This window comes from Pongo pygmaeus, chromosome 5, assembly GCF_028885625.2.
Source record: "Pongo pygmaeus isolate AG05252 chromosome 5, NHGRI_mPonPyg2-v2.0_pri, whole genome shotgun sequence".
NCBI classification, from domain to species: domain Eukaryota; kingdom Metazoa; phylum Chordata; class Mammalia; order Primates; family Hominidae; genus Pongo; species Pongo pygmaeus.
In genome coordinates, this window is record NC_072378.2 from 27,171,706 (window position 1) to 27,187,927 (window position 16,222).

Sequence of the window (16,222 nt, forward strand, 5' to 3'; positions counted from 1 at the left end):
AAGCACTTAAAAACACAGTAGTAGTATTAATTAACTATATCTATTGAATTTCAGAGAACAGCCCTCTAACTTGTTTGTGCAAAAACAATGGGTATGTGGGCTGGGAGCCATGGCTCATGCCTGTAATCCCGGCACTTGGGAGGCAGAGGCGGGCGGATCACCTTAGGTCAGGAGTTCAAGACCAGCCTGGCCAACATGGTGAAACCCAGGCTCTAGTAAAAACACAAAAATTAGCTGGGCCTGGTGGTGGGTGACTGTAATCCCAGCTACTCAGGAGGCTGATGCAGGAGAAACGCTTGAAACTAGGAGGCGGTGTTTGCAGTGAGCAGAGATGGTGCCATTGCACTCCAGCCTGGGTGACAAGAGGGAAACTCCATCTCAAAAAGAAACAAAAAACAAAAAACCAATGGATATGATTTAGTGTTTATACTAGTTGATATTTTTAACAGAATCGAGGCACAAAAGTCTTAAAACCATGTGGGAAACTTAGGTAATTGTTGCAGAGTGTAGCATATTACTTCAGATGCCTCTCATGAAAATATTCCATGTATTGTGCTTATGATACAAGTTGTCACATTTGAGTCTTAGTTGCTGCTAATTTCTTCTGCCTTAAAGTTAAGTGTAGCATCTCCCTTACACAATCATGATCCAAAGGTTTGTGGGCAGTGTTATACTTACAATATAGATATATATATATAGATATATATGTCTATCATATATATAGATATATATGTCTATCATATATATAGACATATATATGTCTTCATATATATAGACATATATATGTCTTCATATATATAGACATATCTATATATATATCTATATATATGATAGACATAGATATGTCTATCATATATGTCATATAAAGTTCTACCATTGTAATTTCCCAGGATATCTTTCGAGGTCTTTCCTATATGATACAGGAAAGACATCCTGGGAAATTACAGTGGTGAAACTCTAGGAGTAGGCTGATTGAATTCTTGGTATAAAACTTCAACATGGCCGGGCGCGGTGGCTCACGCCTGTAATCCCAGCACTTTGAGAGGCCAAGGTGGGCGGATCACAAGGTCAGGAGATCGAGACCATTCTGGCTAACACGGTGAAACCCCGTCTCTACTAAAAAACAGAAAAAAAAAATTAGCCAGGCGTAGTGATGGGCGCCTATAGTCCCAGCTACTTGGGAGGCTGAAGCAGGAGAATGGCGTGAACCCGGGAGGCGGAGCTTGCAGTGAGCCGAGATCGTGCCACTGCACTCCAGCCTGGGCGACAGAGCGAGACTCTGTCTCAAAAAAAAAAAAAAAAAAAAAAAAAAAAAAAAAAAAAAACTCATCATAATTGTAGTTTTCCAAGTTTATTTCAGTTCACATGTTAAGTATTTCAAACAAATTCTTGGGCCATTTTGGGTGGAAACTTGATATTAATAACCAGTGTAGGGTTCTTTGCAGTTTCTTGAAAAAATTGTAGGCTACGCACAGGGTTCATATTTAGATTTTAAGCACCTTTGTAACAATGAGAAGTTCTTTTTTGGAGATGGGTAACTGTCAACAGTTTGTTAACCTGACATCTCTGCTGATTTAGTTTCTGGGCAGAGTTCTTGTGTTGGCATTCTCCTTTTCTTTTGCATTAATCAAGTTGTTTGGTAGAGGTGGAATCTAAGTGTTTTTGTCTCAGCCGCCTGGGAAAATAGTTGTAAGTTGACCACTGTCTGATTTACAGAATATAATTTCTCTAAATCCACTCACATCTTTTTCTTTCTTTCTTTCTTTCTTTCTCTCTCTCTCTTTATTTCTTTCTTTCTTTCTCTCTCTCTCTCTTTCTTTATTTTTTTTTTTTGAGACGGAATCTTGCTCTGTCGCCCAGGCTGGAGTGGTGGAGTGGAAAGTGGAGTGGCCCTATCTCACTGCAACCTCTGCCTCCCGGGTTCAAGCAATTCTCCTGCCTCAGCCTTCCGAGTAGCTAGGACTACAGCCGCACGCCACCACGGCCCGGCAAATTTTTGTATTTTTAGTAGAGATGGGGTTTCACCATGTTGATCAGGCTGGTCTCGAACTCTGACCTCGAGATCCACCCGCCTCGGCCTCTCAACGTGCTGGGATTACAGGAGTGAGCCACCGTGCCCGGCCCACATATTTCTTATATAGATTTATTTCTGTTCTCTCTTTTTAAAATTTTCACTGAAAAAAATGCAGGTGTGCTTGAAATATGGCTTTATACCTAAAAGGAACATTTATATTACTTCCAATAAATAAGACGTATTAGCTACTTCATAGAGAAAATAACGAAAAAGACAAATACAGTGAAAAGTTGTTATTTTTTTAAGAGTAACTGATTTACAAATTCAGATACATGAAATGATTCTCAGTGAAACTAAAGAAATTCTCAGAGAATATAATAAAAATGCTAAATTCAATTTCTCCAAATACACTTTAAAATTAGAACGTTAACTATTTGAAATGGTGAACAAAAGCCTTCTTATCTCGATACAATTGTAGGGTTACTAGGATTTTATAATTTTAGTATAAATACCATAAGATATAATTGAATTAGTGGCTAAATATTTATGCCATAATAAAAGCAACTAGGATACTCAATCTCCTGAGAATTTCAAACAAAACAGCTTTTAAAGATGTACACAAGCAACTCTTTCTAACACCACCACTGATAGACGTAGAATGTAACTTTTACAAGAAAGGTAATTTAAAGGTCATCAGCGAACAACTTATCAAAAATCACCTAGTCCACAAGCGAGTTCACACAGATCACTGGTCTCCGTACCCTCTGTTCTGGGGAAGGACAGGGATGGCCTAAGACAGGGACTGAGCAGACTCGCTGTGGGGAACTCAGGTTCTGGGCGGGTCCCATTCATCCACTCGCAATCCCCTAGGCTGTGCCAGATGGCAATCACCCTTGGGCCTCCTAGGTACAGACGCTGGGAGGACCGCCCAGATTCACTTACCAGAAGATGCCCATAGAGCCTCGAGGCAAAGGTGTTCCAATTTCCTCAGGTGAAGGATATCTACTGGTGGCTACAGGGCACAAAAAAGTGCGTGGATCCCACATACCAGTTCACGTCCAGCAGAGATCCGAATGCCCATTTTAGTTACATTTGACCCTCCGGACCCCTGGTCCCAGAACCTGCCCTCCCCCAAGCTCTCTCTCTACCTCTGTTCCCATTCCAATCAGTCAAACAGAGCATTCCAAGGCAAACCCAAAAGAAGAACAGGCAATTTAGCCACCCTGGGGCCTGTAGCCTGAACTCTTTAGACATGTTGTCCCAGTCGGAGCCTGGAGACGCAGCTCAATATCTGCTTGCCCCAAGAAATCTGAGGCTCCGAGATCTCCGGACAGCCCTGGAAGACAGGCCGCTGCGTTTATATAATAACAGGGTCCTCTCTGGTGCCAAAAGCCTGCAACCCATAGCAGAAAATAGCTCCTCCAAATAGCTCTTCATCCTCCAAGCAACTGGGAGATGATTCCAGTCAAGTTGGAATAATAGGGATCAGATTTACATTCCTGCTGTAAAGAACCAAAACTTAACAAAAAAGATGAAATGACACTTTTCAAGACATACAGTATTTGGTAAGGAAGAATAGTAACCCCTGAATCACAGGGAAAAAAAAAAATGAATGATTGGAGAGAGGCGGAGGTGAACACTAGGATTAGCCCCTAACTATGGCCTTGAGTTTCCAGGCCCCAATGCAGAAAGGCAGAACCCAAGCAGAGCCTGGTGGACTCCCAGAGTTGATGAGGAGTTGATAGACTGGGAGACAGGGGCAGCTAGAGTTAATATGACAGCATACCAGAAAGAAGAGAGCTGTAATAAGAGATAACTCCAGAAAGAACTTCTGCAATATTCAGCTTAATACTCATGAGTATGTGCAGGTATGGAAACTATACAGGACAGAAAAGAGTACCCAGAATGATCAGAGGTAATATGATATTGAATTGTGTAAAGTAACTAAGAAATTGTTTCTCCTTGTGAGACAAACAGGAATTATATTGCTGAATTTAATGCTTTCACCAAAAAAAAGGATGAGGGTCTAGATTAATTGGGGGGGGGGGCGGTGTGTGGGGGAAGAGACCCAAAATGTTGGCCGGTTAGTTCAGCTGGTTAGAGCGTGGCGCCAATAACGCCAAGGTCGTGGGTTCGATCCCCATACGGGCCACATATTTTCCTCAGTACTTTTTCTCGGTAGTTCTAGAGAAACTCGTCGGTTTTCAGCCACCGAAGAGCTAAGGATAATTAACAATGCAACTCGTCGGTTTTTAGCCAGCGAAGAGCTGAGGCTGATTAACGATGCTCTCAGATGGTCCAAATTCCCTGCCATCATTTCTTAATCTATCTGAAACCTAACTCCATTCCCGAATCACCCAAATTTCTACATCTCCTCAGGTAAAGTTTTTATTCTTTTCCTCCAGGTGTAAGGGCTGGGGACAGAAAGCTGTTCAGAGCAGAGGGCCCAAGATCGGGAGTCCTGCCGAAGGAAAAAAAAAAAAAGAAAAATTAGAAGATTATTGGCTTCTTAAACATTATTTAAATAAAGCTTACTTGATTTCAAATTGTCCTTCCAAATTACTACTGAAACCAACCTTGTTTCTCAAATTGACAAGAGATACAAGATAAAGAGAAGAAATATTGAATTGCCCTTTCAAGTTGGAAGCAGTATGCAAGGTGCATGTTTATTAATCACAAGAGGCCAGATTCGACTCCTGTCTAGTTCATCCTTTGCTAAAAACCAAACCAAACCAAACCAAAACAAAACACACCAAGTCTGTATTCCATGTTCAAAGTGATAGCTTCGTCTCAGGGCAATCTTTTCTGTCAGTTAAATCTGAAAAAGTCTTCAGAGACATATAATAACAATCTCCTAAGAATTTGTTCTCTTTATCTTGTATCTTTTGACAATTTGAGAAAGAAGGTTGGTTTCAGAAGTAATTTGGGAGGACAATTTGAAATCAAGTAAGCTTCATTTAAATAATTTTTAAAAAGCCAGTAATCTTCAAATATTTTTTTCTTTCATTAGGCAGGACTCCCATTCTGGGGTCCTCTTCCCTGAACAGCGTCCCCAGCCCTTACACCTAGTGGAAAAGAATAACCTTACCTAAAAAGATGTAGAAATTTGGGGGATTCGGGAAGGGAGTTAGAATTCAGATGGATTAAGAAATGACGGCGGTGAATTTGGACCATCTGAGAGCATTGTTAATTGCCTTCAGCTGGCTCTTCGCTGGCTGAAAACCGACAAGTTTCTGCAGAACCGCCGTAAGAAAACACTAGGGAAGAATATATGGCCAGTACGGGGATCGAACCCGCGACCTTGGCGTTATTAGCACCACGCTCTAACCAACTGAGCTAACCGGCCAACGTCGCAAACGGTCTTTTTTGTTTGTTTTAATCTCGACCCTCATCGGGGGTCGCATTAAATTTTTTTAATTTTTTTTTTTTTTGGGGGGGAACGCATTAAATTCAGCAATATAATTCCTGTTTGTCTCACAAGAAGAAACAATTTCTTAGTTGCTTTAGATTCTTAATAAAAAGAATGAGAAACTTTCTCTTAAAACAAAAACAAAACAAGGAAATAACATTTTTTATTTATTTTTATTATTTTATTTTTTAAGCTGTGTTCCTAGAGTTGAAAGAGGACGCTTAAAAATTTCAGACTGCGGCGAATAGTCCAGGAATCCATGGAAACATTTGTTGCTTTCTAAATGTCTGCTAATCAGTACGTGCAGACAATGAATCAGACTCGGTGAAATATTAGCAAGTCCTTGTTTTGTAAGAGCCGTTCACTAACACAGCCTAGAAATTGGCACCTGAAGGATATTCCCGACGAGTCTGTTTCCGATGGTCCCACCGTCGAGATCGTCCCAGGTTTCTTACGCCCGGAGCCTTCATTTGGAAGTTTCCCTACCTGTCGCCTCAGATTTCCAGTGACCTCAAATCAAAGCCCACTTTGAAGACCTTGGTATTGGAGAATTCTAGAAATGTGGCTCTACTCACCATTCAGAAACGGTTAAACCGATCTTTCTACCCAGCCATTGTCTCCCAAAAATATTGCCATTGTTTTTAATATCTTCTTTATCGCTCCAGAGATTTTGAACGCATAGCCAAAGTTAAACAAATGTTTTCTTTTTTCTCTTCACAAATAGTGGCATTTTATCTACTTTTTAAATCCTTTGCTTTTTTTTTAACTCAGAATATATTTTTGCAATTCTTTCATATCAGAACAGAGAAGTGTTCATTCTCTTTTAAATATGCATAGTATTCAGTTATATGAGTATATACCATAGTTTAATGGGCATAGCTTAGATTTCCATCCTCCTATTGCAAATTGTTCGTATCTATGAGCATACACCGTATCTGATGTATGCCATGATACTTTGCACATGTGGAAAGGCTGCATCAAAGAACATGTACATTAGCAATTTTGATGGCCACTGTCACACTGTGTTTTAGAGGGTTGATCCCAATACTCTTTTTGCTTGCTTGTTTGTTTTAACTATACTGAGCACAAATACGATCCTGGACACATTTCTTTCTTTCTTTTTTTTTTTTTTTTTTTTTTTTTTTTTGGTGAGACGGAGATTTACTCTTGTTGCTCAGGCTGGAGTGCAATGGCGCGATCTCGGCTCACTGCCTCCCAGGTTCAAGCGATTCTCCTGCCTCAGGCTCCCGAGTAGCTGGGATTACAGGCATGTGTCACCACGCCCGTTAGTAGAAACGGGGTTTCACCGTGTTGCCCAGGCTGATCTCGAGCTCCTGACCTCAGGTTATCCGCCCCCTCGGCCTCCCAAAGTGCTGAGATTACAGGCGTGAGCCACTGCGCCCGGCCAATCCTGGACACATTTCTATACCTTCTTCTTCCTGAATTCCCTGCTACAAATTCGAAGCGAAACTAGGCAATCAGTATGTAGATTGTCTAGTTGGGGCATACTAGATTCTGGAACATTGTTTTGGGGGTACAAGTAATGATGTAAAGGGAATGTGATAGAATCAGGTGGGAGAAGGAAGGGGCTGAGTGGAGAGCAGGGAGAAGGGGCCAACAGTGGCTTTATTTTGTGCACCTAAGAGAGAACAACACGGGCAGAAACACCTGAGGGACAGGAACTAAGACACGTCAGTCTGTCTGGAGATTAAGACTGAGCTGCAGAGTGGTACAGGGCGAGTAGTAGGAGATGAAGCCTGAGGAGGAGAGAACATATATTAATACATGATGCAAAACCCTCTAGTAGATTACTATAAATGAATCAGAATACTTGATGGTAAGTGGATGGGGCACTAAAAACAAATTGGCCGGGCGCCGTGGCTCACGCCTGTAATCCCAGCACTTTGGGAGGCCGAGGTGGGCGGATCACCTGAGGTCAGGAGTTAGAGGCCAGCCTGGCTAACATGGTGAAACGTCATCTCTACTAAAAATGCAAAAATTAGCCGAGCTTGGTGGCGGGCGCCTGTAGTCCCAGCTACTCGGGAGGCTGAGGCAGGAGAATGGCGTGAACCTGGGAGGCGGAGCTTGCAGTGAGCCAAGATAGCGCCACTGCACTCCAGCCTGGGCGACAGAGCAGGACTCCATCTAAAATAAATAAATAAAAGTAAAAACAAATTATCAGGTGTTAATTGATCTACATTAAGTCTAAACTAAGAACTATGATCACTATAGGCCAAGTTAAGGATTTTTGAGTTGCTCCTAACAACAATGGGAATCTATGCAAGGATTTTAGGCAGAAAAGTCACATGGACGGATTCACATTTTTAAAATTTGTTTATTATTTATTTTTGAGACGGAGTCTGGCTCTGTCGCCCAGGCTGGAGTACAGTGGCACGATCTCAGCTCACTGCAACCTCCACCTCCCGGGTTCAAGCGATTCTCCTGCCTCAGGCTCCCCAGTAGCTGGGATTACAGGCATGCGCCACCACACTCAGCTATTTTTTTTTTTTTTTTTGTATTTTTAGTAGAGACGGAGTTTCGCCATGTTGGCCAGACTGGTCTGGAACTCCTGACCTCAAATGATCCACCCGCCTCGGCCTTCCAAAGTGCCGGGATTACAGGTGTGAGCCAGCGCGCCCAGCCAGATTCACGTTTTAAAAAGATCTCTTTAACTTTGTGTAACAACCACACAGGTCAAGTTCTAGACACTTGACAGGCATCAGGGAACTATAGCAACTCATCACTAGTACCGTGCCAATGAAATATCTGCCCTTATAAAGGACGGAAACAGATATAAATAACAAACATAATAAAAATGTGAATTATAAAACATGTAAGAAGGTGTTAAACGTGATTGGTAAATAGAGGCAGGTAGGAGGAACTGGAGTGATGGGAGTAGGCTGGAATGCTAAATAGAGTTGTTAGTGTAGCCTTAATAAGATTGTGACTGGAAGAAAAGGAGCAATCAAGCCACCTGACATGTGAGGTGTCACAAGCAGAGTACAACCACTATAAAAGTCTAAAGGTGGGTACTTGCATGGAATGTTTGAGGAACAGTAAAAGGGCTCATGTGGCCAGAGTACAAGAGAGGGAGAGAGTAATAGAGATGAGATCCGAGAGAAATGGAGGATCGGAGTATATACGATCTTGTAGGAGATCTTAGGAATTTGGCTTTAATTCAAGTAAAACGGGAAGCTATTGTATAATTCTGATTTTAGGAGAGACAAATCTGATACATGCTTTAAAATACTGTTTTTAGTAGGTCTTTTGTAAATAGACTATAGGGGACTGTATTCGGTTTTATATTAAGATTGCATTAGCCGGTGCTCACGCGGTGGCTCAGGCCTGTAATCCCAGCACTTTGGGAGGCCGAGGTGGGCGGATCACGAGGTCAGGAGATTGAGACCATCCTGGCTAACATGGTGAAACCCCGTCTTTACTAAAAATACAAAAAATTAGGTGGGCGTGGTGGCAGGCGCCTGTAGTCCCAGCTACTCGGGAGGCTGAGGCAGGAGAATGGTGCGAACCCGGGAGGCAGAGCTTGCAGTGAGCCGAGATCGCGCCACTGCACTCCAGCCTGGGCGACAGAGCGAGACTTCGTCTCAAAAAAAAAAAAAAAAAAAAAAAAAAAGATTGCATTAGGTTACTGTATTCTATGAGAAACAGACTCCAGGATATAGTTTTCATGAAGGAAGTCTATTGTGTATCCAGGAATGATATACAAAAGAGGACTCAACCATTCCTATGGGGAGCTCTGGAGCTAACAATGATCCTTTAGAATTGTCCTGAATTGGGGAAAAGGAGCTGGGTCATTGTACCCACTCACAGACGTGGCTTTAGATGTAGGCTGATCCCGAGAAAAGGTATAACCTTAAACAGGGTAGCTTTTTTAGCTTAGAACAATTCCTGGGAAGAGCTCAGCTTTGAATTAGCAGCAAACAGCACTCCAGGATGTTGGGTGTCTGAGTACCTTGCCCCACAAAACACTGGGCAATGTAGAAAACCAGTGGGTTCTAGGTAGAACACCATCATATCCATTACAGTCTACCACTTGCCCTACTCAGAGCCGCTTCCTTCATATAATGAATTCATCCCACCTGGGAATAACTTTTCTAGGATTCTGGTTGATTTCTTCGTGACTAAATCTTAAAAGAGGCAAGTGGCTGTTTGGCTCCTTCTATACCTCAAAAAAAAAAAAAAAAATGTCCGCAAACGGTTCCATATATCTAGAGCCAGCAGGCTCCATTTATCCACAGGGGCTGGCCTTGGCCTAAGTGCAGTAATCTCCGAGGTGGACTGTGAGTCCCGGTAGGGAGGAAAGCTCAGCAAGAACATCTGCCTGCCCAGGATCCTTTCGAGGACCTCAGTACATGTACACACAGGAAAACACCCTAATCCCACTCCAAATCTTCCTGGAGCGTCCTGAGTCTAAGTGGAACCTTGTGAAGATCCCATGGAGCGAGGCTTACGAGCAGCGAGTGAGCGACTGGAGCCCAGTCCGCACCTGGAGGGGCGGGTCTGGCCCAGTGCTCCCGGAAATGGTGGCTTTCGGCAAAGTCTCGGCCTCGCATTGACCCTGCAGGAAAAATGGTCTTGAGCGGAAAGATCGTTCAAGTTGCCTGCGAACAAAGTCCTTGAGGTCTTTGTGGGGACCAGGCGATGAGAGCATCCGTAATAATAATAATAATTTGTCCGGCAAAAAATTGCTTGGGTCTGTTCATGTCCACCCGAGTAGCCATGGACACTTGGCTTTGAGGAGGACTTTTTCCTTGTCGAAAACTGTAAGGGCTCTGGTGGGAGAAAGGCGGCAGGGGTACTTCGGTTTATATGCACACCACAGGTGACAAGGAGAACTTTCTCTCCTAAACGGCTAAAGATGGTGCGGGGGTGCAATTCTAAAAACGTGCACTGAGAAATTCAGCTAAGGATTCCTCAGAAATACAAGTTGTTTCTGCCCGGTTTCGAACTGGGGACCTTTCGCGCGTGAGGCGAACGTGATAACGACTATACTACAGAAACCATTACATTTGGTAGTTTTTCTCCTAGGGGGAGAAGAAAATTTTTCTGGGTATCCCAGATTTGGTAACATCGAATTGATCTTTTCTTTCAGGAAATTATCAAAGTTGATAAGCTTTTCTATTTATTAAAATCAGTAATATCGGAGTTCACGAGTCATACAAAGAAAATACTATGACTTGGGGAAAATTTTCTTTTCAAACACAGCACAGAAATTTTACATAGCCCCCCAGTGGAGTACATTTTTTTTTTAAAGTGCTCCCTCTGTTAGGCTTTCTCCAACAGCAGAAGGCTCTGTGATCTCCATCTCTTGGGAGGCAGAAAATTACCACAAGGAAATAGCCAGGAGCCAGCGGATTGAACCCTGGAAACGGCCCGCTCTTTGTGCTGGGCAGTGCTCGAAGGGAAGAAACTGAGGGCCCGGGAGTCGAGTGTGTCCAGTTGTCTGCCAGGCAGGATAAGGACTGGGAAAAATGAAAAAAAAATTCCTAGACATACACAACCTACCAAGCCGGAATCATGAAGACATAGAAAATCTGAACAGACCAATAGTAGATAAGGAAATTGAATCAGCAATAAAAACATCTCTCATCAAAGAAAAGCCCAGGACCTGTAGCGTCTCTAGTGAATTCTACCAACTATTTAAAGAACTAATACCATTTATTATGGAAAACAGTATTATGGTTCCTCAAAAAATTAAAAATAGAGATACCATATGATCCAGCAAATTCTCTAGTGGGTATATAGCTAAAGGAAGTGAAATCAGTAAAATCAGTATGTCCAAGAGATTATCTGTATACCACCACCAAGATATGGAATTCTTTATTTATTATTATTTTTTTTTTGGTGGCACAGAGTGTCTCTCTGTCACCCAGCATGCGATTTTGACTCACTGTAACCTCTGTCTCCCGGGCTGAAACGATTCTTGTGTCTCAGTCTCCCAAGTAGCAGGGATTACAAGCCTATGCCAATATACCCCGCTGATATATATATATATATTTGTATTTTTAGTAGGGACGGGTTTTCACTATGTTGCCCAGGCTGGTCTTGAACTCCTGGGCTCGCCTCGGACTCCCAAAGTGCTGGGATTACAGGCGTGAGCAACCGCGCCCAGCCAAGATATGGAATTCTTGTGTTCACCAATGGATGAATGGATAAAGAAATGCGTTTAGCCTCCCTGTGCCTTGGAAGTATCATTTCCAATTTATCATCTGTGTGTACATTTTTATTGGTGTACTTGTGAGCTCATCACCAATTTTTGCAGTCTGTTAATCTACCATAGTTTCAGTTTCATTGTATGTTCTTATATATTTATATTGTGTACTTGATGATGTGTGCATGGATTAGTAATGAGTACTCTATTATTTTTAGTTAAATGTCATAAAATACATGAAAACACATTTTTCTGTAGAATCACATTTTCCTCCTACTGTGAATAAAGACATAATTCACTAAGGGGAAGAATCTTGGCCAAAACGTGTGATAAATTGTGCAGCAGTTAAAAGTGTGCAAAAACAAACAGTAAAGGTGAAAGGAGGCACAAATTTAATAAAGTTACTCCATAAATCATAATTGACATTAAATGTTGGAATGTAGGAACTGATTTATTAACCATATAAATTTAAAACAGACATGTTATCTTTTGACAAATTGTTTACCTATTTTAGTTTTCAAGGTGGGCAAAATTAACACCTCAAAACATAAAAGTGTTTCAAGAGAAGGATCAGAGAGAGAGTGTGTTCGTGTGTGTGTGTGTGTGTGTGTGTGTGTATAATGGTAATATGTAGACTTAACAGCACCTTTTGCCTAAATGACAAAATGGCCTAGACCCAATCTGGTAGAGTCCTTTTTCCAGGAGAACTGGGAAAACTTTTCATATTTAAGTATGGAACAACAGAGAGAACGGGAAGACTTTGGCATTTAGAGAATGTGAATATTTGTATTTCTCGATAAAGTGAGAAATCTTTTTTGGAAAAGCTATGGCTTTAATCAGTTTCAAATCTGAGACCCCTTTCTTGTAGGCAGATGTGCTAACCAGTACACCCCAAAAAACTTTCTCTTCTGTGCAGCAATCCATAGCAGAATGAAAGGAGGATTCTTTGGATATACTCAAACCTAATAAGTTTTAATATATTTTTCTTTTTAGTATTTTAACCACAGTGTGTTTCTTCCTTCATACTTTCAATTCGTTAAAATTAATATTTAGGTGGGTGCAAAAGTAGTTGCAGTTTCGGACCATGAATTTTTAAATCATTATAACTAGGCTCAAACACATCTTTATTAATCAAAATAGGAACCATTACAATCAACACATTTTTGCCAAGAAGAAATAAGTTTGTTTATTCCTGGAGGGTAAAAATCTGTGCTTCGGGATTGGACAGAAAATGCTTGCATCCCGCTCGTTGTGGAAGCGTTTTACCTGCAAGAAGTTGTGGAGATGCTTGAAGAAGTGGTAGTCGGTTGGTGAGAGGTCAGAGGAATATGATGGATTAGGAAAATCTTCGTAGCCCAATTCGCTCAACTTCAGAAGCGTTACTTGTGCGACGTGCAGTCGAGTGTTGTCGTGAAGAATTGGGCCCTTCCTGTTAACCAATGCTGGCTGCAGGCGTTGCAGTTTTCGGTGTATCTCATTGATTTGCTGAGCATACTTCTCAGATGTAATGGTTTCACGGGTATTCAGAAAGCTACAGTGAATCAGACAAGCAGCAGACCACCAAACAGCGAATATGACCTTTTTTTGGTACAAGTTTGGCTTTGGAAAGTGCTTTGGAGCTTCTTCTCGGTCCAACCACTGAACTGGTAGTCGCCGGTTGTCGTATAAAATCCACTTTTCATCGCACGTCACAATCCAATGGAGAAATGGTTTGTTGTTGCTTAGAATAAAGGAAGAAGACACTTCAGAACGACTTTTTTTTTTTTTTTTCGCTCAGCTCATGAGGTACCCATTTACCAAGCTTTTTCATCTTTCCAATTTGCTTCAAATGCAGCACGGTAAAATGGTCGACGTTGAGTTATTTGGCAACTTCTCTTGTAGTTGTAAGAGAATTAGCTTCGCTGATTGCTCTCAATTAGTCTTGTCAACTTCCCATGGCCCTCCACTACACTATTCATCTTCAAGGCTCTTCTCACCTTTGCAAAACTCTGGAACCACCACTGCACTGTACGTTCATTAGCAGTTCCTGGGCCAAAGTGCGTTGTTGATATTGCGAGTTGTCTCCGCTGCTTTATGACCCATTTTGAACTCGAATGAGAAAATTGCTTGAGGCCGGGCGCGGTGGCTCTCGCCTGTAATCCCACCAATTTGGAAGGCCAAGGCGGGCGGATCACCCGAGGTTGGGAGTTCGTAGACTAGCCTGACCAACAAGAAGAAACTCCGTCTCTACTAAAAATACAAAATTAGCCGGGCGTGGTGGCGCATGCCTATGATTTCAGCTACTCGGGAGGCTGAGGCAGGAGAATCGCTTGAACCCGGGAGGCGGAGGTCGCGGTGAGCCGAGATCGCGCCATTGCACTCCAGCCTGGGCAACAAGAGCGAAATCCCGTCTCAAAACAACAACAACAACAACAACAACAACAACAAAAAAGCTGAAGAGGGAAAAAATCGTTTTTTGTTGTTTTTTTTTATATCTTGTTAAGAGGGAAGTGAACTTCGCGTCGTGGCCGGTTAACTTCGTTGGTTAGAGCGTGGTGCTAATAATGCCAAGGTTGCGGGTTGGATCCCCAAACGGGCCACAGCAGGTGTTAGCTTTTCATCATTTATATCGATCATCTGTGAACGCTGTGAACGCAACCAGTGTGTCTGAATACAAACTGTAGATCGTCACCGCTGAACCCAAGCAGTCATCAAGATAATTCCACCTGATAGAGGGGGTATTAAGTAACACTTAATACCTTAATTTGAAGAAAGGATATTGTTTAGTTGTCGTCATATCTTTTTTCTTTTTTTTTTTTTTTTTTTTTTTGAGACGGAGTCTCTCTTGTTGGCCAGGCTGGAGTGCAATCGCACAACTGGGCTCACGGCAACTTCCGCCTCCTGAGTTCAAGCGATTCTCCTGCCTCAGCCTCCCGAGTTATTTTCCATAATCTTGATTCTTGAAGATTAGGTTGGCTTGTTGTGTAATTCTTGGTTCACACTTTATTTTTATTTTTAGTGCTGATCTAATTTTTTGTATTACTGTTCAGAAGTCTGATACTAGGCTTCTATTTATAGAAACTTTCCTTGGATAATCGTTTCAATGATTATCTACTCTATTGACTCTTTTCTTTCTTTCAGGTAATTCAATTAAAGTATTAGGTTTTCTGAGGCCTTACCTTAACCGTATGCAGAAAAGCCTTCCTTGCTCCTTTGTCTCCATATTTGGTCCCCTAAATTTCTTATTTGCATAGCAGCCATTGAGACTTTAGCTTGAAAAGGAAAATATAATTTTTCTTCTCCAAACTTTCCCAACTCTCCACAGCACATCACACTAAAGTGTTAAGTGAAAGATCCTCCTCTTTCTTCCTGGTCTAACCTTTATTTTCTCATTTTGTCTTATTTCCTCCTACTCCCTGCCTCAAATTTAGAATTTCTTGGAGTTTCCCCAAACACTGACTTATTTCTCCATGCTGCCTCTAATGCCAGATTCCCCTATCCCCCTCCGTCTCTCATCAGCCGATTTCTTACTTTTCATCTATTAAGTCTTGGATTGAGGGAAGAGAGAGACCCTCTCATATTGTTTTATATTGTTTTATACTCAGTACCTGTTTTAAGAAAAAAACAAGGAAGTGAAATCAAAGACAGGCAGCCAGGCGCCAGGCCCAAAACCAGACCTGGGCCTGCCTGGCCTAAACCTAGCAGTTAAAAATCAACTCATGACTTAGAACCCGATATTTTTCATATATTTCAGACATTGTATAGAAAAACATTGTGAAACTCACTGCCCTGTTCTCCTTCTCTCTGACCACCGGTGCATGCAGTCCCTGTCACGTACCCCTTGCTTGCTCAAATCAATCACGACCCTTTCATGTGAAATCTTCAGTGTTGTGAGCCCTTAAAAGGGACAGAAATTGTGCACTCGAGGAGCTCGGATTTTAAGGCAGTAGCTTGCCGATGCTCCCAGCTGAATAAAACCCTTCTTTCTACAACTCAGTGTCTGAGAAGTTTTGTCTGCAGCTCATACTGCTACAGGATCAGTTATCACTTCTTCTGAAAGCTTTTCCTCATTATTGGAAGTGACAGTTTCCCCTTTTCTATGTTTCTGTGATAGTGCATAAGTATTTATCTCTGTGGTTTCATTTGTCAATTTAAAATATAACCACCTGTTTTGGGTAATTTTATTATGAAAATCAGTGCTTGAGCCCTTTGTTGCCTCTGGCACGTCCACTTTTTCAGGATATCTGTTACCTCTAGAGCCTAGCTCAGAATGGGGCACATTGTAGGCTACTCATTAATTTCTTTGAAATAAATGTCTAATCAAATTGTTGAAAATAATAAACTCATGCCATTTATGCTGCAGATTTAATGTCAGAAAAATATCATAAGACTCAAGATTTTGCTAACTGGGAAATACTGTCTTTCTTCTCTGTTTCCTGAAATATTGTGATCAGTCCAAGTTTTAGCTGCCAAGAGCAGGAGTTTTCCACTTTGCTATTTGTCAGAGATTCATAAGCGGCACTATCCTGTCATGTCAACAGATTTGGAGGAAGAGCACCATCTCACTGTTGAGCACCTTCCAGATACCCGGGAAATGCTGGAAAAGGAAAAAAGACAGTGACAAATGTCAGTTGAAATAGGAAAAGAAATA

General features: G+C 41.8%; 3 non-coding genes across 3 annotated transcripts; 1 reads left to right on the forward strand and 2 right to left on the reverse strand.

Moving 5' to 3' along the window:
- Nucleotides 1-4,092: 4,092 nt before the first annotated feature.
- Nucleotides 4,093-4,166, forward strand: TRNAI-AAU (transfer RNA isoleucine (anticodon AAU)). Its single transcript has one exon. It is a non-coding gene; the product is annotated as a tRNA-Ile (tRNA).
- A 1,120-nt stretch (nt 4,167-5,286) lies between these two features.
- On the reverse strand, nt 5,287-5,360 carry TRNAI-AAU (transfer RNA isoleucine (anticodon AAU)). Its single transcript has one exon. It is a non-coding gene; the product is annotated as a tRNA-Ile (tRNA).
- A 5,009-nt stretch (nt 5,361-10,369) lies between these two features.
- On the reverse strand, nt 10,370-10,442 carry TRNAV-CAC (transfer RNA valine (anticodon CAC)). The gene has a single exon. It is a non-coding gene; the product is annotated as a tRNA-Val (tRNA).
- Nucleotides 10,443-16,222: the final 5,780 nt, after the last annotated feature.